This window comes from Gymnoscopelus microlampas (genome assembly GCF_963454915.1).
Source record: "Gymnoscopelus microlampas genome assembly, chromosome: 8".
Taxonomy (NCBI): Eukaryota; Metazoa; Chordata; class Actinopteri; order Myctophiformes; family Myctophidae; genus Gymnoscopelus; species Gymnoscopelus microlampas.
In genome coordinates this window covers 54,183,046-54,190,978 of record NC_139945.1, presented here as the reverse complement: position 1 = coordinate 54,190,978, position 7,933 = coordinate 54,183,046, and positions in this window count along the sequence as shown.

The window sequence follows — 7,933 nt, the reverse complement described above, 5'->3', positions numbered from 1 at the left end:
GAAAGTGATCTACCTGTATATTCCATTCGGTGAACATATCTGGATCCATATGTTAGTCTATGTATTATCAATGTTGACCCATCAGCCTCCTCTGGGCTTTGAAGTAGCTCCTCCTGCTGTTCCTCTTTAATCTGTGGAGGTTCTAGTTTCACCTGGACCAGACCCGGACTCCTCTCCTGCTGTTCCTCTTTAATCTGTGGAGGTTCTAGTTTCATCTGGACCAGACTGGGGCTCCTCTCCTGATGTTTAGGGAAACCTCCTCTTTACACACAGGAATGAGTGAGAGATCTAGGAGGAGGAGGAGAGAGGAGGTAATGTAAGCAGAGACCATCTCTATGGCCCTCATCTATCAATGTGAGTGTACAAACCAGCTTATTTCTGGGCGGTGTAACCGCCCCTATATGTGAGGTTTTGTACCCCCCTAATCCTGCACCGTGATTGGTCATGAAGAACCAGAATACGACCAAACAAAGCATGGAAAGCCAATAAGGAAAGTGTTTCCCACATCCGCCTCGCTGCCTGTCATGTCCATGTCTAGCGTACGTACACACACACACACACACACACACACACACACACACACACACACACACACACACACACACACACACACACACACACACACACACACAGTGTAGCATTGGCACACTGTGGAAACAGCAGTCTTTTCATGTATAGAGTACAGAAGACCTGACGTCACTCATTCATCCCCTGGTTCGTAAAGTAAATTCTCTATGGAGAATAACATTGGGTCATCATAGAACCGTCTCATATAAGAGTTGTGGTCCAAAAATAAACAAACCGTCTTGGCGATATTATCAGGGAGGAGGTTCTGTATCGTTTATGATAGTCAGTCACTCATATTTGATACAGTCTGTTTCTGGCGAAAATTTGGCGGAAGTAACATTAGCGTTTTCTCACCGTCAATTGATGCTTCATATCCATAAGAGTCAAACCACCAGGATCATTTGTTTATTTTATGAATGCATAAACATTAATGGATGAAGGCTGGTGTTTGTTGGGTTGGGAGGGTTAAATCTCTAATCTCCCAGTGGCCCAAATAAATCCACAGCATGAAGAATCACCTGCGCTGGGTAAAGGTTTGGAGCGTCTGGTTTCTATGCTTAACCCAGGTTGTACATAACTCCATAGGGCACGCTACTGTATATAGGTTTGGATATCTCACTGTCCATGAAAAGATAACAGCGGCGCCGCCGTGCTGGTCCCGACTCCCCAAAATGCTCTCGCATAAGCGATCGCCACTCGAACAATATATTTAGAAAATAGCAGATCTACATACTCACGACGCATTGTGAGCTTGTAGATCTGACATTTTCAAATAGCCAATGCAGCCAGATCTGCAATCTTATCTGAATGACTGTTAAAGCATATATATAGTATATACACATACAAACACACACACACACACACACACACACACACACACACAACAAAAGAGCGCCCATAGTATGGACTATAATAATAACAGTAATGCTGACATATGTTTGTCTGTTTGTCAAACACGCTGGAAACATGCATTTCCAGCGTGTGTGCGCCAAAAAGGTGTATAGATGTCGGAGTTGTTTTCCTTTTCTTTTTTCTTCATCCCAAAAGTGGGAGGATATCCCTCCCCCAAATGGAACTGAGTATGTTCAAACAAGCTTGTATATCTGCTATTTTCAAATGGCTGAAATGTATAAAAGGCTGAAGTGGGTAATGAATGTTTTGTAATAATAATCAAAATCTACAAAGTAACTAGTAACATTACATTACAGTCATTTAGCAGACGCTTGTTTGATCCAAAGCGACATACAATAAGTGCATTCAACATAGGTAGGCAAGAAAACTACTTGTAGAGCCTTTACCTATAAGCCTACTGCGAGGGGCAACTGGGTTGAGCTGAGTTAGACGTGTGCTTGAAGAATTTCAATGTCCAGAGTGCTTATCCAATCCATTTATTGACCATTTAAACCAAAAGTATATAAACAAACTCTTTAAACAAATAACATTGAACGCCGACCTGTACGGCACATCAACACGACACGGTCAAAAACTGTTTGGCCTTTTCCCCTTGCACACCTGGGGCTCGTCACCCAAGGCCAAGTATAAATGGGTAACTACCAGGGGTGCAGGGGTGAGCTCTTAGCTCTGACACTATGGGGGCTGGGGGCTCAGGCATGCTCCACATGCACGCACCGTCAGCGGCGGTCTTTAACACCTTAAAGTTTAAACAATAGCCTCTCAAGGTTCGCGCTGTCAGTGGCGAGCCGTTCTCAATAGCCTCTACCTGGCTGCTTTGCATAACATAAGGCTACTGGAGAAAAGCCATGGACTTGAATTGAATGTGTACATTCCTCTCACAATGAGAGACAACAGTCTCTGCACTGCAGAGTGTGAAGGGGATCGCTTAGCAGAGGACCCAGTTCTCTGAGACAAGACAAAGACAAGTTGTCTGATTATTTTAACTACATATGTGTGGGTGAGTCTATGTAAAGGGATTTTATATAAAACTAAAAGGAAAATAAAAATAATTAATTAATTGAAACAAAAATAAAAACAACAAATTAAAAATGCAACAAAATAATAAGAAATATAATACAATTAATTATAATTATCAACATGTGATTAATAATCACATGTTGAATACAGTATTTCAACTAGCAAAAATATAAAAAAATGTATTGGTGGCTTTGGATAAAACATTGGTGGCTATAGCCACCGAAGCCCCCGCCTAACGACGTCCCTGCTCACCACTAAATACCCCCTGTGGTGGTTCCCATGGTGACCGACAAAGCCACACCTCTCCTGTGGTTGCCATGGTGACTGAAAATGCCACACCTCTGCACAGTGAATTAACATAAAACAAAATAAACATAATAACTAGAAAAAGTGCTCCTCGGAGCACAACTCTCCGCCGGCAGACTTGTGTTGGGAATTTTGGGAGTGTTCTACTTCTAGGAATATTCTACTTCTTATGCCGTCCTGTATCCCTCCTGTCTGTATAAGTGTCCTATCCGTCCTGTCTGTATAAGTGAGGGAGGAGCTGTTGAGAGTGGTCGAGGATACACTTGATGCACACTCGCTCAATGCGGAAGTGGAGAGCCTCCTCGCCTCCTCCAACAACTGTCCTATCCATCCTGTCTGTATAAGTGTCCGATCAAACACTTACACAGGTCCGTGTCCGCCATATTCGTCCTGTCTGTATAAGTGTCCTATCCGTCTGTATAAGTGTCCTATCCGTCTTGTCTGTATAAGTGTCCTATCCGTCCTGTCTATGTAAGTGTCCTATCCCTCCTGTCTGTGTAAGTGTCCTATCCCTCCTGTCTGTATAAGTGTCCTATCCGTCCTGTCTGTATACTGTAAGTGTCCTATCCGTCCTGTCTGTATACTGTAAGTGTCCTATCCGTCCTGTCTGTGTAAGTGTCATATCCCTCCTGTCTATGTAAGTGTCCTATCCGTCCTGTCTGTATAAGTGTCCTATCCGTCCTGTCTGTATACTGTAAGTGTTCTATCCGTCCTGTCTGTATAAGTGTCCTATCCGTCCTGTCTGTATAAGTGTCCTATCCGTCCTGTCTGTATAAGTGTCCTATCCCTCCTGTCTGTGTACTATAAGTGTCCTATCCGTCTGTGTAAGTGTCATATCCCTCCTGTCTATATAAGTGTCCTATCTGTCCTATTTGCCAATTATGTATCAGCCATGCAGCCATTTCGTGATGGTTCCTGTCTTACCTCACTTTGGCAGTGGCAAAGACACTGCCAAAGTGACGCCATGTATTTATACAATATTTCACCATATTGTCACGTGTCACGTGAGGCTTGACCAATCGGTGTGTCATATTTAGAAAGTGAAAACAAAACTCTCCTGCGGAGAGTAATAATAATAATAATCACCAGAAGTCTTAAGTGCATTCTCTTCTAAAACAAGCAACTAAGAGTATACCTAGCGCTAAGATAAAAGTGTAATATATCAGCTACCTACTTTCTTCAACAGATGAGACAAATAGGAAAATCAAATGAGCACGAGCTAAAACAAAAGTGTATCGAATAAACAAGATCCAATAAAACAAGAGCTCGTACAACTAGTTAACAACAAGTAGGCAAGGCAAAGAGGAAGGGTAGTGACTAAAGTTTTCAAATCATTGTAGTGGAGTAAAAGTATACAATATTTGCCTCTGATAACCATCGTTCACATGACGCTCGTCAGTCACAAGCGTCATGGGACCAATTGTTCCTGGTTTGAAATGTGTTTAACGTTTACAACCTCTACATCAACATAAACGTTCATATTTCAAATATAAAGTGCTTACCCCCAAGCCACGGATGTTACAAGTTAAAGCGCCTGGGTGTAAGTACCCGTATCTTCCATATTGTTCAATAAAAAGCTCTTTAATCCGATCGCCAGCCATTTTCTTCGAATTTTCTCCGATGCTTTCAACCGCGGTTGGGAGGTGTATTGCACGCTGATACATTACAAAAATAAAATTAAATGGCCGCCGATCGGATTAAAATGCTTTTTATTGAACAATACAGAAGATACGGGTATTTAAACTAAGGCGCTTTAACTTATTACATCCGTGGCTTGAGGGTCAGCACGTTATATTTGAAAACTGAACGTTTATATAGATGTGGCAGTTGAAAATGTAAAAGATTTACAAACCAGGAACAAGTGGTTCCATGACTGTCATGGTATGACAGTGATGTTTCAGGGCTACCTCTGAGATAGAAGTAAAAGTACTGACATTGGAAACACTCCAGTAAAGTATACAAAGTAACCTCAAAATTGTACTTAAGTACAGTACTTGAGTAAATGTACTTACAGTGGTTAGCACTTGAGAATGGCAGTGGTGGTGCCCCTCTGGTGCCTCTGTGGTGCCACCTATTTTTGTGGTACCGCTTTTTTCTATGTGGTGCCACTAGATGGCGGTAGAGAGCAACTAATGCCCAGAAATAGGCATGTTGTGTCTATTTGAGACAGGGCTGCTTTCAGTCAACAGATAAAAGCTGCAATTGAAGCTGAACTTGTTGAGAAGTGAAACAAATAATTGTATGGGTTATATTATCAAGATGTATTTTGGTAAATTGCACTCAGTGGGCTACTAAATATAACCCTCAGGAATGAAAGGGTGAATGCATTTCAAAGTGATTGTTATTTTTTTTTGTAAACATAGAAAATAATGCAGTCCTTAGGATGAATTCAAAAGCAATTGTTTCTTTAAACACAACTGTGTTTCATGGTGGAAGAAGTACACAGACACTTTACTTAAGTAAAAGTAGCAATACCACAATATAAAAATACTCTATTACAACTAAAAGGCCTGTGTTCAAAATGTTACTTAGCCTGAGTAGCCTAACTAGTAACTAAAGTTTTCAAATAATTGTAGTGGAGTAAAAGTACAATATTTACCTCTGCAGATGTAGTGGAGTAGAAGTAAAAGTACAGTAATACTCCAGTAAAGTAAAAACCACCTCAACATTATTCATTAATTTCTAGGCGCCCCAACCTGGAATCAAACCCTGCTCTACAAATTGTAAGGCCAACCTCTACTCCACTACACTACTGGTACAGTGATACGTCTGTGGGGTCAGGATATGTGTCGTTCTCTATGTTCTGTGCACTACTCCTTGGAAAGTCAGAGATAAAAAGCTTGCAGCTCCCAAAGCTGCTACTGTCTGAGAGCAGTAACTAGTAACTATAGTAGTCAACTAAAAGCATTATAAACTACTGTCCGGCACAATTATATTGTTTTAGAATGTGAAACAGAGTCAAATGAACACAGGAGAGTATAATGTACTAACTAACTAAGGACCCCAATTTAAACAAGCCATATGGCTTTCTTATTCCTATTTAGCAGCCAGCTTCCTATTTAGTCGACCTTGGATTTGAACTGTACTTTCATGTGCTTTTTGTCTGCAAACTTCTCATGGTTGGAAAAACAGAGAGAGAATTAGAGTTTTCATCTGAAGAATTGCTGGGATCCACAGAAAATCTCTGCTATCAGTCTGTCTGTCAACGACATGCAAATTAACTGGTTTAGCACCTTGGCCAGGTTCTTTTGTTTGTCTCTAGCCACACTTCATTGTCATCACAATGGACTTAGAGCCCTCCCCCCACACACACACACAAGCACACTTTTTCAATTGCAGTTTGTTTTCATTTGATTTTAAGTGGATTTGCTAGTTTCGTTTTTAGTTTGTGAAAAGGCTTAGTTTTAGTTGAGTTTTTAAATGAGTTTCAGTGTTAATTTTAGTTGTATTATTGTAAGGGTAGTCAGGGGCAATATTCAACAAGCTCAGAATAGTGAAAATGGCAGATCTACAAGCTCACAACACGTTGCATTGCTACAACTGCTGTTGTCATCGGCTGTGTGGAGACAGAAATTAAAACTGATTCAGATTTTTTGCTTAATCATTCTGAATCAGCTTTGCTTAATCATACATCAAAAGTTATGAAAGCTCTAATGATGGAACGGGACTCAACTGGTGACGTTGACAGAGAAGCATCAGAAAGATTCATCAGACTTACAAACATCCCATCAGAGAGAATTTGATGCATTTGGGGTTGACCTTAAAAATGCAGTCGATGCCCAGTTAGTACTGAAGACAGAGAGAAAAACTCTAAAAATGTAATGAAAACAAAGTGCAATTGAAAACATGTAGTCAAACAAAAATACAAATGTGTGCGTGTGTGAGGATAAAATCTCTGTTGATTTATCTCTGAGAGGGTAGCCTAAAAATGTATGTATCCACTAGTAAAGTTACTCTGGTTTGGTAACAAAATGTAAAGTGCGTTATAAATAAAATCCATTATTATTATTATTATTATTATTACTCTCAGAAAGTAGCAGCTTTGGGAGCTGCAAGCTTTTTATCTGACTTTCCATGGAGTAGTGCACAGAACATAGAGAAAGAGACACGTCCTGACCCCACAGACTTATCACTGTACCAGTAGTGTTGTGGAGTAGAGAGTGGTCTTACAAGTTACAGAGTAGGGTTTGATTCCAGGTTAGGGCGCCTAGAACTTACGTATGCATAATGTTGAGGTGTTTTTTTTTACTTTACTGGAGTATTAGTGTACTTTTACTTCTACTCCACTACATCTGCAGAGGCAAATATTGTACTTTCACTCCACTACAATTATTTGAAAGCTTTAGTTACTTTGCAGATATAAATTGTTATATAATAAAACATACATATTAACCACTTTAGCCCTATTTTATGCCACAGCCATTTGAAAATAGCCAATCTACAAGCTAGATCGGCTACTTTCAAACATTATAGAACTTTAGCTTTTGGTAAGTATATTTAAAAATAAGTAAATGTAAAAATAGAGTATTTTTATATTGTGGTATTGCTACTTTTACTTAAGTAAAATGTCTGTGCACTTCTTCCACCATGAAACACAGTTGTGTTTAAAGAAATAATTGCTTTTCAATTCATCCTAAGGACTCATTCCCTTATTTTCTATGTTTACAAAAAATAAAAATAACATTCACTTTTACATGCATTCACCCTTCCCTGTTGCTAATAATGTACTGTAGAGTTCATGGACTCACATGCGCCACATGGTGGCCGTTCAGCCACACTACACCTTAAAAAAAGGTGTCAAATGTGGCACCACCAAGTAGTAGTGGCGCCTCTGTGGCACCACAGAGGCGCTCAGATGGTATTACTGCCATTCTCAAGTGCTAACCACTGTAGTTACTTTACCTTTGGACGCTCTGTGTGAACACAGCAGGACTTAATGGTCAAACTGTTTGTGTAACTTTGTCTTGGTGATTAGATAGTGTTATTATCTCCCTTTAGTCTCCGCCAGAAGTAACTAAACAATACCTGATGATAGTGACAGAAGAGACGGAAGAGAACAGAGAACAGATCTACAAATCAACAGTCAGGGCGTCGCGTCGCAAAACACGTTTGTTTGTAGATCTACCAT